The sequence below is a fragment of the Apium graveolens genome, chromosome 2, assembly GCF_009905375.1.
Source record: "Apium graveolens cultivar Ventura chromosome 2, ASM990537v1, whole genome shotgun sequence".
Taxonomy (NCBI): Eukaryota; Viridiplantae; Streptophyta; class Magnoliopsida; order Apiales; family Apiaceae; genus Apium; species Apium graveolens.
The window spans coordinates 106534229-106552197 of record NC_133648.1 but is presented as its reverse complement, the minus strand read 5'-3'; positions in this window follow the sequence as shown (position 1 = coordinate 106552197).

Here is a 17969-nt window from a genome sequence, read left to right as displayed (position 1 = left end):
TACAACAACAACACCAACAAATCCAACAACAGTTGCAGCTTCAGCGGCAACCCCAGCCGAGAGAGCCAAACCAAACCATTAATTTCCAGTCCTTTCAGTCAGTCAAACCCCTAGAGTTTAAGGGCGAGGTAGACCCGATTGCTGCCAGGATTTGGATTAAAGAAATGGAGAAAACCTTTACCCTTATTTAGGTCAGTGATGATTCTAAGATGGATTATGCTAGTTAGTTTCTCAAAGGTGAAGCAAATTTTTGGTGGGAATCCACACGTACACTAGAAGGAGAGGGTCCTGTTTCTTGGACCAGATTTACAGAGTTGTTCCTAAAAAAGTATTTTCCGGATTGTTTACAGAGTCAATTGGAAGTGGATTTTTTGGAATTGAAGCAAGGAGAGAAGAGTATGGCTGAGTATGAGGCCAAGTTTACGGAATTGGCCCGACTAGCCCCTGGATATGTGAATACCGAGATTCAAAAAGCTAGGAGGTTTCAACAAGGATTGAAACCTGAAGTTCGTAGTGAAGTGGTGGCTTTGCAGCTCAAGATGTAAACCTCTGTAGTTCAGGCCGCCCTAGTGATTAAAAGTGATCAGAAGTTGGCCTCCAAGGAGAGAAGTGATAAGAAGAAAGAAGTTTGTACTCAAAAGGATAGCAAAGGTATGTTCATGTTTTCTTCAAGAATATGGATCCCCAATATGGCTGAATTGAAGAATGAGATTTTGCGGGAAGCTCATAATTCTAGGTTCTCTATTCACCTGGGGAGTACCAAAATGTATTAAGACTTAAAGAAGGACTTCTGGTGGCCAGGAATGAAGAAGGAGATTTTGAATTGGGTCAGCAAATGTCACGTGTGTCAGATGGTAAAGGCAGAATATCAAAGGCCAAGTGGATTATTACAAATATTGGAGCTTCCACAGTTGAAATGGGAAGAGATTGCAAGGATTTCTTGGTAGGATTTCCAAAGACAAAGTCGAATCATGATGCTATCTGGGTAATTATTGATAGATTGACCAAGTCAGCACATTTCCTCCCTATCAACGAGAGATATTCTTTGGAAAAGTTGGTTAAAATGTATTTGGATGAAATAGTAACCAAGCATGGAGTTCCCGTGTCCATTGTATCAGACCGAGACCCAAGATTCAACTCAAGATTTTGGACTAAGTTTCAAGAGTGTTTAGGAACTAATTTAAACATGAGCACTGCTTATCATCTCCAGACATATGGCCAAAATGAGAGAACGATTCAGACAATAAAAGATATGTTAAGGGTTCGTGCTTTGGATTTTAAGGGAAACTGGGATGATCATCTACCGTTGATTGAGTTTTCTTATAACAACAGCTATCATTCTAGCATTGGAATGCCACCTTACGAAGCCTTATATGGACGTAAGTGCAGATGACCATTGTATTGGGACGAGGTAGGAGAAAAATAAAGTATTATGGTCTGAATTAGTGCAATAGACTAGAGATGCAGTGTCATTGATTCTGAAAAGATTGAAAGCCGCCAATCTTAGAGAGAGGAAGAATGCAGATTTACATCGAAAGGATATGAATTTTGAGATGGTATCATTGGTATTGTTGAAAGTATCACCTTGGAAAGGGTTAGTTCAGTTTGGACAGAAAGATAAGCTCATCCCAAGGTATATAGGGCCATTTGAAGTTTTGAAGCAAATATGGAAGGTCGATTATGAAATAGCATTACCACCATAATTGCAGCATATTCATAATATGTTCCACGTATCCATGTTGAAGTCGTATATCCCTGATTCAAATCAAGTAATTGAGTATGAACCAATCGAGCTTCAATCAGATTTGTCCTATTTGGAACAATCAATTCAAATATTAGATCATAAGGAGCGTGTACTTAGAAATGAATCTATTACAATAGTTAAAGTACTTTGGAGAGACCCTAGGATAGAAGAGTCTACCAGGGAGTTAGAGTCAGATATGCTTGACAAATATCCTCACTTGTTTCATTAGTTAAGATTTCCGGGGACAGAATCTTTTTAAGGGGGGAAGGATATAACAACTCGTATATTTCTCTGTAATATTTAAAGGTGTAATTATTGGGTAATTAATTAAATAAAAAGTTATATATTGATTTTGACAGCTGTGCCTTATTTATTACTATTTATATGTGATTGTTGGGTTGCTTGGACTATTCAGATGATTGTTTGTTGAACCCTATTATTTTTATTTTGCTTTTAAAAGTATTTTATGGCAAATTTATTTTCAAAAACATTTGGATTGCCTTTAAAATTGTTTTTATGATTTCGTAATTTCAACAATCATTTTTGGGATTTTATAAAATTTAGAAATCAATATTCCATTAATTATATCTCCTTAAATGATTTTACGATCTCTCCCGTTGTCTCTGTATTTTCTTTACTCTCCACCTCTTTTTCTTTTCTTCTCCTTCGTCTCTTCCGCTTGTTGCTTCCTTCTCCTGGTAAATATTTATGCCAACTGCTCTTCCTGTTTTGTTACCGTTTTCCTTTCTTTTGCCACTGTCGCCACCGGTTTCCGGCGTGGTGGTGGTGGTGAGGGCATGTGTTCGATTATACACATATATATATACGTGTATGTGTGTGATTGTGTGCATATCTGTGTGTGCAATTCTGTGTGTGAGTGTGTGCGTGTGTGAGTAGTGTGTGTGTGTGTGTTTTCGCTCGGTGGCGCGTGTGTGGTGCTGCTGTACGGTGTTGCGCGACTGTGTTTTTAGTTTGGACTTGGTTTTGTTGGGCTTGGTTCTGTTGGGCTTTGCAGTTTGGGCCAGATTGTTGAGCCTTCTCTTTTGGGTCGTTTATGTGTTTTTGGTTTGGACTGTTGCAGAATTTTTTTAATTTAAATTCCTTTTTCTTGCAGGGGTTTATTGATTAATATTCGTGATATTAATTACTCGTGTTGAAAATGACTTTTATAAATAATCGATAGAATTTCACATTGGAAACCCGAAAATTAATTGGGTACCCGCGAAATTTTGGAGCCGTCCGCAATGACTTTTACGAGCGGACGGTGGACCGTGTTGATTGATATCTGAATCCTAAATATTTTAAATAAATAAAATAATCGTATAAATTATTTTCGGATTGTAAATAAATGATTGTGTGACGAGTCATATTGAATTGCGAATTTGGTTGTTGGGAATTGACGTCGATTGATGTTTCGACGGGTAGGTCTATAAATAGAGGAGTCGTTGTCCAAATTTTCTGAAAATTACTGTTAACTACGACTCCAGTGTATATATCTAAATAAATATAAATCAAACCCTGATTATTACGTGTACTATTATTAAGTGTATAATATTATACTAATATTTACGAGTCGGGAATCGTTATCATTGGGTAATTATCTAGTGAGGATATGTCAAGCATAACTGGTCGTCTAACCTAGGTTATTTCGGTTCTGTAGGTTCAAGTCGAAGGACCCAGTAGTTAAAGTCGGTTCGAGTCAAGCTAGTGTTAGTGTAAAGCTTCGCAAGACAACTACCCCTGAACAAATCTTTTACAGTTCAGTATATATGAATAATTGTTGATTTACTTTACATACTGGAACATAATGTTTTAAGTAATGTATCCCCGTGTTTACATATATTTTATTAACTTACGTTTTTTGGAAAAGTGACTTCTGAAAATTCCTATACCTAGATTGTGATTAAAACTTGAAAGATTTTGGAAAGTGTGTTATGGTATAACTACTTAAAAGAGATAGGTATAATTGATTTTTGGAAACCAGATAAAAATGGATCAGATATTGGATGGTTGTGTAAGAGGCCCGTAACGGCCCAACGGGTTTTGCGTAAGTGGCTAAGTCGGCTGCGCGCCCTATTTAAACCACTTAGTCCAGCGTGACAGAGACCTAACTAGTCTCTGAGTTCCTGAACAGGTTTGTGGTGGGATGGACTGATCAGCTGTCCCTAGGATTCGTTCAATTATATATCTGATTTTGGTTTAGTAGTTCTCGTAACGGAACAAACGATTTTGGTGGTCCCCATAACGGGACAGATGATTTATGGTTCCTGTAATGGAACAGTGGTCTTGGAAATGAAAATAGCATTCTAAAATTGGAGTCTGATATTCATGCACAGCACAAGACTGATGATATTATTTTACAGAGCATGCTAGTTTTGATATCCAGTTTATACCTGTTTTACTTGTTTTCGTAAACGAGTTATGATTTCTGTTTCTATGCTGTTTTTATAAACACTGTTCTACTTGTTATTCATATAGTGGTAATGTTGAGCAATTGATTGCTCACCCTTGCAGATTGTTTTGTATTTATATACTGTAGATGTCTAGAAGACTAGTCAGACCATGGCATAATAGGGTGTCAGCCCCCTCCGGTCCCAGCTCCTCTGAGGTAGTTTGTATCAGACCCTGAGGTCTGATGAGTTGCTGTAATAAGTTAGGGTGTCGGGTGGTGTAATAAGTTACTTTTAGTGTTGTAACCTAAATAATACATGAACCTGTATCTGATTCTGGTTTGGGGTCGTGTTTATATAATAATGTTTAATTATTAGTTTATATTCATGGTTTATTATATTTTAATGACGTCAGCCCCTGACCTCGGGGTTAAGGCCGTCACAGTAGTGGATATTTGGAGTTGTGAATTGCGTTGTTGGTGATTGATTGCGTCGATATGATATCGACTGGTAGTCCGATAAATAGAGGAAACGCTGCCCAATTTCCTAAAAAATTAATTACGGAAATACGGAACGCATCCTATAGTTATCTATAATACCAATCAGATATATAATTTTATATTTATAAATATTTTACGAAAACTACTTTCGTATCTTGGTAATGTATTTTGCAAAATAGTTCGACGACCCTATTTTCGGTAACGATGGTTATACGTATTTTTTTAAAATAATTATTGAATAGAATTTCAAGTACGTGAGCTCTATTTGTTCTTTGTATTGAGATAGTATGAGTCAGAATTTGATATCGTAAGGGTAGAATTGTTAGTAAGGATATGTCAAGCATACTTCATCGTCTAATTTAGGGTATTTTGATTCTGTAGGTTCCAGTCGAAAGACCTAGTCCACGAAGTCAGTCTAAGGATAACCTAGAGTTCAGTAGTTAAAGCTCAGCAAGGCAAGTACCTCTGATTTAAATTTTGTATTCGATTGGAGCGTTTTAAGTTATGTATCCCCTGTTATTATAAATATTTCTATTTAAATTGTGTTTTAGGGGAAAAGTAGCTTCTGAAATACCTATCTCCAAATTGTGATTGGTGTTGAAAAATATTTTGAAATGTGTTGTGATAAAAATTGTTTTAAAAAGAGATAGGTATAAATGGTTTTGAAAACTGGATAAAAAGGATCAGATATTGGAGTTGCGTAAAAGGCCCTTTATTCGGTGACGACCCAGCATGGTGGCGTAAGAGGCTAAGTCGGTTGCGCGCCCTGTTTGAATTGATTAGTCCGGCGTGTTAGAGACCTAGCTAGCCTTTGAGTTCCGGAACACATAATTTTAGGACAGAAGATGGAGCTGTACGGTGTTGATAGACTACTCAGCTATCTTCATCAGTGAGCATCCAATGTATCTGATTATGGTTTTATGGTTCCCGTAACGGAATAAATGGTTTTGGTTCCTGTAATGGAACAAATGATTTGGAAATGAAAATAGCATGCTAAAATTAGACTATGGTATTTACACATCACTCGATTGATGTTATGTTTTAAAGAGCATGCTAGCTTGTTGATATCCAGTTTTTCCTTTTTTCATGAATGATTTTATGATTTCTGTTCTTATAACAGTTTATCATAACATTTTATATTCTATTATTCATACATTGGTACTGCTGAGCAACTGACTGCTCACCCTTGCAAAATGTTATATATATATATACATATATCAAATGCCTAGAAGACCTGTTCACCGTAGCCAGGGCAGCGTTTCCACTCCTCCTCTATCAGGATCATATGAGGTAGTTTGAGTCAGACTAGATATAGGACTGTTGAGTTGCTATAAGAGTATACTGTATCAGACTTATTTAAATAATTAGTGGTGTAATAATTGAGTAGCCTAATTCATATTTAAAAATGGAAAAGATCTTGGTATGGGGGTTATGATGATGTAATATTATGAGTTTGATCATATTATATTTATGTTTATTATTGTTCGTGATGTCAACGCCTGACCCTAGGGTTGAGTCTGTCACACTAACCCCAAGATAAAATTAAATAAAACAAAATTGAAAAAAAAACAAATACATTTTTATACATTGATTAATTACATCAGTTTAAAATTACAAACATCTTCTCATAACCAGGTTCTTTTCTAATGAGGTCCTTAAGATTTACTAGTACTTCAAGTTCTTCAATAATTTATGTCCTTCTTAAGGCTTCCACTAGTTTGAGCCATTCTTTTAATGAGTAATTGTTGAGATAATTAACCCCAAATCTTGAAAATCTGCCAACTTTAATGTTCAGAAAATGTCCATCTTTTGAAATTCTACTCAACCCCTTTTCCTCAAGTTCATTAGATCTTCGTTCAAACATCTCAGTCTCCTTGGCATATTGCATTTCTCTTTCTTCCCTCTCAGCCTTTATCCTGACATGCCTTATATCCCATTCTTTCAACCTTTTTAGACATCACAACCTTCCATATTTTGTGTTAGAATCCTTATCCTTCATCAAACTTATCACTCTCTTCAAGTTTTTGGTTGAAAATGTTTCCATTACTTCTCTGTTCAACAAGATGAATGAGCCATCCAAGTAGTAGATTCTGACTTCTCCCAGAGAGACAACCCAAACTTTGACTATCTCCTCAACTAGTTGTTGGTGATAGTCATTATCTGTTATGCTCCCATGTAATAACCCCAAAAATTTTGAACTTTTTGTAACCCTTATGAATAGTGATTTTGCTGATTATGCTGAATAAAAAAACTTTTCATGCCACACTTTGTAGAGGTTCTTTTATTGTTATTCTGAGATCTTATTAGTACTCTATATGGTATATAAGTGTATGTAAAGATCGTCAGAATCCAAATTCGAACACTTTGATTTTTCCCGAAAATCCACCAGATACCGAAAGAATTGAGTATAAGGTAACATGATTAAAAGGATTTAAATTCAAGGATTATAAGAGAGGATCATAAAAGGAATATAAAATATTGAGAAAGGTTTAGGGGAACCCAAGTAATAAGATCCCGGGTATGATCCCTCAAACGATAAACGAGAACGAAAGTTAAGCAAACCATATAACAGATCAACGACCATTAGCCAAGTAATTAGGAGTTAATCAAAGGGGTTAGTGAAGGATGATGTCACAAGTGTAACAAGATGACATAAGTAGATGACATAAGCATGACCAAATGGGAAGGGTTGGTTGGTTGATTGTGAGCCACACAATTTTTACCATGGTAAAAGGTTAATTAGCAAACAAAAAGGACAAATCTAACATCTTTTCAGAAGGATACGGGACAGAGCAACTCGAAGAGCAACCAAGCAAACACATTCATTTCTCTTCCCCCCATCTCTTCGCTTACGGTTTTTTGAAGAAAAACAAGAAGAAAAATTTGCAAACCCAAGCTCCACTCAATCATAATTCAAGAGGTTTGTTTCTTTGGATCCTATATTTCATAACTAAGAAGAGCAAGTAGTTTGAGTGCTTGAATCAAAGGTTTTCTATCTCAAACAAATCATTTTAGTTAGGGTGAATAGTAACTTTCAAGAACAAATTTTTGATTCTTGATTTTATTTGTAAGGTCAAGGTAGCTTAAGCATAGATAAAGGCTTCCATGGGCATTCCAAGGATCTTTCATGGATTAAAAGCTTCAAGGAAGGTATAAAACTTCAAACCCTAGTTTTACTTTGAATATTTAGGAGTGGTTTTGATTAATATAGTTCATGAGAAGCATGATGCTTGTGTGTTTAAAGTTTGGTTGGGTTTGTAGTGATTTGGATGATTGAATCTTGTTTATAGTTAATGAAACTTAAGTATAGTTAGTAGTTCATGTTTGTGGTTGAATAAATTGGAAAGTCTTGAGGATATGGACTGATGTATTAAGGTTTGGATGAAGTTTGATTGTATTGGTGGTTATGGGTTGAATTGTGGTTGATTTGTGGATGATTGGAGTAGTTAAACTTTGGTAATCGCGTAAACAAAGTCGTCGTAATGCCCGATTTACCTTAGACTGCTTTTGTTCTTAACATCAGGACCCGTGAACTCACTGTTAGGTTTTCACCATTGCCATGATTAGATAGTTCATGTTACGAGCTTCGTTTTGATATGTGGTTCGCTTGAATCCGATGTGCGGTTTAGGTGAAACGACTGTTTTAAGTAACGGCGTTTCACGAACGAACCATTACCCCTCGCCTTACTTTGAAACCTTGGTTAAGGTCCTTAAATGACTAATTCGAGTATGAAACAATTATGTAAAGTGGATTAGACAGTTGGTAGGGTACTCGCGAAAGAATTACCTTAAAATTCTTAATGGTTAATTTATTAAAAATGGTGGAGCCGAGAGTACTCGAACGACTTATATGATCCGTTAAGCGTAGGAGTGACCATAAGCGAACGTTAGGGTTCAATTGGTTAAAGTCTAGTTTCTTAAGCGACCGGGGTTTAATTCCGACTTATGTTGTTGTTCATAGGTTATCGGACCCACTCTAAGCTTAAGTCTATCCGGGAACACTCAGGCAAGTTTTCTACCCGTTATACTGTTGTTGTGATGTAAATATATGTATATGCATTATCTTGTGATAAGTGCATGATTGTTATTAGCAAATCTTGTGATATATTGGAGCATGCTGATATGGTATATATGCATGTCTGTTTCGTAATCTTGATATCTAATTGTTGATTCAATTGCTTATAAGTTGCATAATACCTATGATGGAGATAAGCAGTAGTTGCGTATACTCTTAGTATAGGGGACCCAAAGGTGAACATTTTCTAAACCGGGAGTCGATGTTCCCGAGTATAATATATATATATATATATTTATATATTTATATATATATATATATATTGATATAGTTTTCAAAACTATTAATCGAATAAGGTTTATTAGATAACTTTATTTTATTTAATGAATATTATTTTGAAGATTCATTCGAGGACTTATGACTCCGCTTATTTTATTTAATGAATTATATTTTGAATATTCATTCGAGGACTTATGACTCCGCTTACTTTATTTAATGAATATTATTTTGAATATTCATTCGAGGACTTATGACTCCGCTTACTTTATTTAATGAATATTATTTGAATATTCATTCGAGGACTTATGACTCCGCTTATTTTATTAAATAATATTCTTTATTTTATTAAAGAAAAATGTTTTGATAATCAAACTTATTTTCGATTATTCAAATAAAGATCGTACTTTCGTATAAGTATATCTTTGGTTATTTATTATTCATTTCAAGTATGAGTTTTAAAACTTCTACTTCAATTATTTTTATAGAGATTATCCTTTATGGGAATATTATTTAAATAATAATATTCAGATATTTTCTAATATATCGGGACTGATTTATTTCATTAAATCAGCATTACTCCAAACATTCTTAAAAATGTTTTCGAGTCTTCAAACTGATTTTTAAAAGTTAGAGCGGATCCCAAAACTCGTTTTCAAATTTAAGATCTTCCTTTTTGAAGGGGACTTGAATACTCGCTCAAAAATCTAAGGGATCCGGCTCTGTGGTGTATTTTATATTCGCAACGAGGTTGCTGTTTTGATAAATGAATTGATTATTTACCCAACATTTGGGAAGTAACTCCATCTATTTGAGTCGGCATAAGCAACATGGGCTCAGTGGGCGTCCATGAAAGTGTAAGTAGCTCAGTGGGAGTCCATCAAATGCGTAAGTGGCTGAGTGGCAGTCCAGCAAAAGGTCCTATTGCGGCCAGGGTGATGACCAGTGGGGAATTCGTCCATCTACTAGTAGAAAAAGTTACTTATTGGTATCTTTGCCTGATCAGCAAGATATCAGGTTTATGCCAAGGTTTTCTCCTTTCCGAATTCATTGGATATTGCAACTTTGTTTATAATTTTCATAACAGAGGTTTTCAAGGAGTGTATGAAATGTATATATATAGGTGTATATATATATCGGGACTTAATGAAGTATCTCGTAATTTAATTTCTTTCAAATGATATTTCAAAGATTGAATCTGTTTAAGTCTTATCTTGTAGTCTCATCAGTGTGATGAACTTTTGAAACTAATTATAACCTACAGAATTTGGGTTCCAAACGTTCAAGAGCTTAAGGACGAGATCTTAGATGAAAGCCATAGTTCGAGGAATAAGATTTAGGGAAAACTATGAATGTGATAGTCAGGGAGGTCGCCATCAAGAAAGAAAGAACCCATAACGTTAATGAAATGGAAAACAAGGATTTTAACGTATAAGATAACCTTGATTATGGGAGAAGGATGAAATATTTCATACTGAGAAAACTAAAGTCGAGTAAGGAAAGGAGACCAGAGGCGGTACTCCTATACGGAAATTCATGGACCTGTCTAAACAGAACTTATACTTTTATTCTCAACCACCACCTTGAGGAAACAATGCGGTAGGAAATCCTTCCATGACCTTTAAGTCGCTAAGCTCTCAGAGTTCCAAGGAACAGGTTAACCCAGTCGAGGCAAGAGCCTGGCTAAAGGAAATATAGGAATCATTTGAGATTCTAAATGATTGACGAAGCACAAAAGACTGTTTTTGTCACTTACCCTCCTAAGAGAGAGGCCACCCGTTGGTGAAAGGCCAAGAAAGGCACGGAGCCAGAGGTTATAATAAACTGATTAAAGTTCAGACAATTGTTTTCGGGAAAGTACTTCCCAAGGTTATGGAGGTAGTGTAAAAGCTTTAGAGCCAGAACAAAAGCGGACGAGTGTGATGAATTATGAATCTAAGTTGTAAAAGTTGTAATGATTTGTTCCGAGGACACGAATCCAGAATGACGGGATGTTTGAAATCAATGCTTATGTTGTGTTGGTTCATGTAATGGTTGTAATAGAATGAAAATAAAAGACTGAAAAGGGAAGGAGTATAAAGGGATATAAAGGAAATAAAGTTGAGAAGTGATAAGGGAGTTAGGTATTGGAAACCCTAAGAAACCCTTGTAATAAATATAGAGAAGTGTGTCATCATCAGCGCGATGGTGACTGATCATGAGATAAATTCAAGGTTTGAAGGCGTAAGCGATACGTATAGTTAATTCCCTTGAAGTTGACAGTATTCGATGAAACTTTGAGATAGATCGATTGATTAATAAGGAAACACGGATGGACTGAGGAGACAAGAAAGTAAGAAATTAGGAAAATTGGATGAAGGAATGTGAAGTGTAAGTAACGCATGTGAATTGATACCCAAAAAGGGGGACGCCAGGCATAAAAGATATCTCAGTGTTGAGATGACTGTTGAGATAAATAAAAGAGGTAAATGCATAGTTAGAACTAAAAGGTTCACGTTGAACACGACCAATATCTTCTAGAACATCCCTGTTATCATTACTGAATCAGGGAAGAAAAGTAGATAACCATTGTTATCTTTTAGAGGCCATATTGATTGACCTCATTTTGAATACAGATGTTATTGTGAAATTAGGCATATACTATCGAGATGGGAATGATTGAATAAGACACCTTTATCAGGGATACATGACTTGATTTATCTATGGAAGGATGCAAGTACCTTTTAAAAAAATGTGGAATTAAGGATGGAACCTCGATAACTTAAGATGAACCATAGAGGAATGCATAAAGGTTAGCATTTCACCCTTAATAGGGACATTATGAGTTGGGTAGTATGGAACGAAGGACTAAGGTAACAACAACCTTTAAAGATCAGTAGAGAAATTTTTCAGAAGTACTTAAATAATGGTTCTAGTATTAGTAAATGGTACATTGATATGCCCTGTACCTAGGGAGTACCGGATGAAGAATTTAAGGATAACCTTAGAGGTTTTACAAGGAAAAAGGTAATATTCAAAGTTCTCAAGAATAGAAATTTTGATAAAGAAAATATGACATAATTATAATAATGCCAGGTGGGCACGTGTTGAACCATAAGAAAGTATATATCGACCCAATGAAGGTCGAGATTTGTGAAAACGAGAAGGACCCAAGATAAGAGACGTCCTAAGTATGATCGAGAGTCAGTCGTGACAATGTTCACATCTAAAGACTAAGGCAATGACTTATGGAAATATGGTGATTTTTTTTTCTCACCAGGATTTAAGAAAAGCATTTTCACATAAGCAGTGATTGAAATGAGGTAGAAAATTTAGTTGGAGGTGGTTAAAATGACATTGATTGTAAGGAAATTTTACTATCAGGAAAAGCCAAAGAGGTGGCCAACACTTTCAATGTAAGAGGATAATTATAGGCGCTCGTGCCAGAGGAATACAGTGATGATGGTTGAAGCCGTGAAGGTTGTATTATGGTTTGGAAGATTGACATTACTTCTGATGACTGTGCAATACCCAACCGTAATAGTAGTTTGGTAAAGGTTTAATCCGTGTAATCGCCATGAGCGGGCTATCTATCTTAGAAGGTACTATCTTGAGATAAGCCAGGACCATGTTACGAAATGACTAAATGAACCTTTGAGATGCATGTCTCCCAATAAAGACATATGGTTAATAATGGTATTAACCTGCTATCATTGCTTTGATTGAAACTCTTCTGCAATTTTATCTGCTTCATGTCATGAAAGTACGTCAGGATCTGGAGTGTTCTTCATAAATTATGAATGGTGATTATTTAACTCCTTAGAAGAATTTGATATGACAGGTATGAACTCCGTATGGTTAGCTATTAAGATTCCAAGGAAAACGAATGACGATAGTAGGTCAGTGGTGGACCATAGTAATGCAGCAACGATTCTTTGAATAATGAGCCGATTACAACTGTGAGAGTTGTAGTGTAATGGATGTTGAGATTGGGTACCACTAATCGGTTTGTGGTGATGTATAAGTTATCATTAGTAGACTAATTATGTCGATTATTTACCTATTGAATACTAATTCCTTCTTATCAATAGAGAGTCATATTACTATACGAGGAAGGTTGCGGTGCAAACATAGAATTCTAGTAACGATGATGTCTAGAATGAAATCTCAGATTCGATTTTCGATGCCGAGGGAGTTTCAAAGGTGATTGTGTATAAGCTCGAGCAAGAGCATGGGTCCATAGAATGATGGACAGAATATCAAAAATATTTAGGCATGTGAAATACGATGCTATAATACCTGATGTTGATATATATATGTATATATTTTGTTCTCCTATGATAAACCTCTATAGTTCAGAGTTAGATTCCAAGCCAGATATTTTGTGGCAGTATATTTTATATATATACAATTCTCTTCAATTCATTCTTTTCTCTCCTTTTCATTTTGTATAAACTGAGAAGAACAACCCTTCCAGAAGGGGAGGTATTGCCGAATGACTATCTATCTGTGTGATAGAAGCCTAGTAAGATACCACATGTTGTTTAATTGCTTGTCAAGTACTAAAGGCTGGCCACCTTCTGTACTAACTATGCAATAGAACGAGTGTTCATGATCATAGTGATCTCTCAATAAATTCTTTTACTTCTACACGAAGGACCAAGCTTTCAAAGATGGAGGCAGCTAGAAATGAAGTGGTATCAAGTATGGTGGTATTCCGATTCTAATGCGTTCGTGATACTAAGGTTGATGTGGTTATTAAAAGGTTATAGAATGTTAACGAGCAAAAGTGTAACCAGTATAATATTATGTACGGAAGATAGTAATGACTACGAACAAGAAAAGAAGGAGTATTGAGAAACAAAAGCTACAGTGCTAGAAGCTATTATGAGAGTCTGTGTAATAGACTTGAAAGAATTTGGAATGATCATTCATCGCAGACTGAGTTTTCTTTCGACAATAGATCATATGTCGGTATCGAGATATCGCCTTATGAGATCCTTGAGGAAAGACAATGTCGATCTCCCTAATGTTAGGATGAAGTTGTAGAGCGCAAGATGCTCGGACCAGCAGTAGTCCAAAGGACCAAGGATATAATATATCTAATCAGAGGACGGCTGGTAGCAGCCCAAGACAGACAGAACAAATATGCAGACCTAGCCTGAAAGGACAAGGGGTATGAAGTAGGGGACTTAGTATTGCTAAAAGTATCCCCTTGGAAGGGATTAATGAGGTTCGGAAAGAAAGGGAAACTAAGACCAAGATACATTGGACCTTTTGAGATACTAAGACGGATTGGGAAGTTAGCTTACGAGCTAGCCTTACCCCCGAACCTACAACAAGTTCATAATGTGTTCCATGTGTCAATGCTAAGGAAGTATCATCGGGATACCAGACACATAGTGGAGTACGAGCAGGTGGATATGCAACCACATCTGACTTACGTGGAGAAACCAGTAAAGATTATTAGATAAGAAGGAACAGGTGCTTCAGAACAAAGTGATCAAGCTAGTCAGAGTGCTATGGCAGAATCATAATGTGGAGGAATCAACTTGGGAACTAGAGAGTGCAATGCTAGAAAAGTACCCCCAATTGTTTTCTATCTGATTCCGGGACGGAATCCTTTTAAGGAGGGGAGACTGTAATAACCCCAAAAATTTTGAACTTTTTGTAACTCTTATGAATAGTGATTTTGCTGATTATGCTGAATAAGAAAACTTTTCATGCCACACTTTGTAAAGGTTCTTTTATTGATATTCTGAGATCTTATTAGTACTCTATGAATAACCCCAATTTTTGGAATCTTTGAAACACTGATGAATAGTGATTTTGCTGATTATGCTGATTAAGAAAACTTTTCATGCCACACTATGTAGGAGTTCTTTTATTGATATTCTGAGATCTTATTAGTACTCCATATGGTATATAAGTGTATATAAAGATCGTCAGAATCCAAATTCGAACACTTTGATTTTTCCCGAAAATCCACCAGATACCGAAAGAATTGAGTATAAGGTAACATGATTAAAAAGATTTAAATTCAAGGATTATAAGAGAGGACCATAAAAGGAATATGAAATATTGAGAAAGGTTTAGGGGAACCCAAGTAATGAGATCCCGGATATGATCCCTCAAACGATCAACGAGAATGAACAATAAACGAGTCGTAAAATAATTAAATAACTAAGTAATGCAAGAGGTAAGGAGGAGGGTCAATTAGTGCAAGATTAATGCACTTAGTTAACATCTTAATATAAGGATTAAGCTTAAAAAGATGCTTCCACCATAAGGATGAGACAAGTGGCAAGGATTATGTAAGCTTGATGACATCACCATGCTTATGTCACTTTCCACTAATTTAAACAAAACAACTAGTCAAGTAAATATCCTAAAATCATTTCATTTCCACCACAAGTTCAAGTCAACACAAGTTCTCATCTTCCTCCCCGATTTCCATTGCTCTCGGCCAAAACAGAACCAGCACATTAAAACTGCTGTATCTCCTTCATTTCTCACTCAAATATTGAGTTCTATAGCTCGTTGGAAAGGTATTGAGATGACCTACAACTGTTGTTCACAAGTCTCATCTAAATAAGCATTGTAAGACCCTCATTTTTATAGTTCTTTCAATCGGACTTTTAGAAACTTCAAAGCCTAACTTTGTATTCTTGATTTCTTTAGAAAGATCAAGCTTGTAGGAGGCTCCCTAAGGCTTCCTAGAAACTTAACACCTCCAAAGGAAGGTATAAACTTCAAACCGTATCCTTTACTTTGATTATTAGTGATTTTAATAGTTGGTTTTCTAAATGAGAAGCATGACCTTTGATTATTAGTAGTTTGATTTGGATTTGGAGTGATTTGGTGAATGAATCTTGTTATAGTTAATAAAACTTGATTGTGGTTGGTTGAGATGAAGAATCTGAAGAATAAGGACTGGTATAGTATTATTTAGTTGAGGTTTTGATGTGTTAATTATTGTGGGTTGTTTGGTGAGGTTTTGGTGTAGTGAGAAACTTGGAAAACTCGTAAATGTAGCCGTCGTAATGCCCATTTTTATTCAACTGCTTGTTCTTAGTGTTCAGGATAGAAAAATCAATAAACAATCTGTAACATTTCCATGTTTAGCTAGAGCGTGTCGTAAGCTTCGTTTTGATATGTGGATCACTTGGTTCCGATGTACAGTTTATGAGAAATGACCGTTTTAAGTAACGTCATTTCGCGAACGAACCATTACCCCTCGCCTTACTTTGAAACCTTGGTTAAGGACCTTAAATGACTAATTGGAGTATGAAACAATTATGTAAAGTGGACTAGGCAGTTGGTAGGGTATTCGTGAAAGCGTCACCTTAAAATTGGTAACGGTTAATTTATTAAAAATGGTGGAGTCGAGGGTACTCGAACGACTTATGTGATTTGTTAAGCGTAGAAATGACCATAAGCACACGTTAGGGTTCAATTGGTTAAAGTCTAGTTTCTTAAGCGATCGTGGTTTAATTCCGGCTTATGTTGTTGTTCATAGGTTATCGGACCCACTCTAAGCTTAAGTCTATCCTGGAGCACTCAGGCAAGTTTTCTACCCGTTATACTGTTATTGTGATGTATATATGTATATGCATTATCTTGTGATAAGTGTATGATTGTTATTAGCAAATCATGCGATATATTGGAGCATGTGATATGATATTTATATGCATGCTTGTTTCGTAATCTTGATATCTAATTGTTGATTCAATGCTTATAAGTTGCATAATACCAATGCTAGAGATAAGCAGTAGTTGCGTATACCCTTAGTATAGGGGACCCAAAGGTGAACATATTGCTAAACCGGGAGTCGATGTTCCCGAGTATAATATATATATATATATATATATATATATAGATATAGTTTTCAAAACTATTAATCGAATAAGGTTTATTCGATAACTTTATTTTAATTAATGAATATTAGTTTGAATATTCATTCGAGGACTTATGACTCCGTTTATTTTATTTAATGAATATTATTTTGAATATTCATTCGAGGACTTATGACTCCATTTATTTTATTTAATGAATATTATTTTGAATATTCATTCGAGGACTTATGACTCCGTTTATTTTATTTAATAAATATTATTTTTGAATATTCATTCAAGGACTTATGACTCCGCTTATTTATTAAATAATATTCTTTATTTTATTAAAAAATAATATTTCGATAATCAAACTCATTTTCAATTATTCAAATAAAGATCGTACTTTCGTATAAGTATATCTTTGGTTATTTATTATTCATTTCAAGTATGAGTTTTAAAACTTTTACTTCAATTATTTTTATAAGGATTATCCTTATGGGAATATTATTTAAATAATAATATTCATATATTTTCCAATATATCGGGACTGATTTATTTCATTAAATCAGCATTACTCCAAACATTCTTATAAATATTTTCGAGTCTTCAAAATGATTTTAAAAGTTAGAGCGGATCCCAAAAACTCGTTTCCAGATTTAAGATCTTCCTTTCGAAGGAGACTTGAATATTCGCTCAAAAATCTTAAGGGATCCGGCCCTGTGATGTATTTTATATTCGCAACGAGGTTGCTGTTTTGAGAAAACAATTTGATTACTTGCCCAATATTCGGAAAGTAAGTCCATCTAATTGAGTCGGCATAAGTGACAGGCCGTGGTACGGTCTATGAAGGTGTAAAAGGCTGGGTGACAGTCCATCCACGCGTGAGTGGCCGGGTAATGGTCTAGCGCGAGGTCCTAATGCGGTCTGGGTGATGACCGGCGAGGAATTCGTCCATCTACAGTAGAAAAGGTTACTTATTGGTATCTTTGCCTGATCAGCAAGATATCAGGTTTATGCCAAAATTCTTTTCTTTCCAAATTTATTGGATATTACAACTCTGTTCATACTTTACATGACAGAGGTTTCCAGGAAATGTATGAGAGATATATATGGATATATATATATCAGGACTTAATGAAGTATCTCGTAACTTCAGTTTTTTTGAATGATATTTCAAAGATTGAATCTATTCAAATCTTATCTTGTAGTCTCATCTATGTGATGAATATA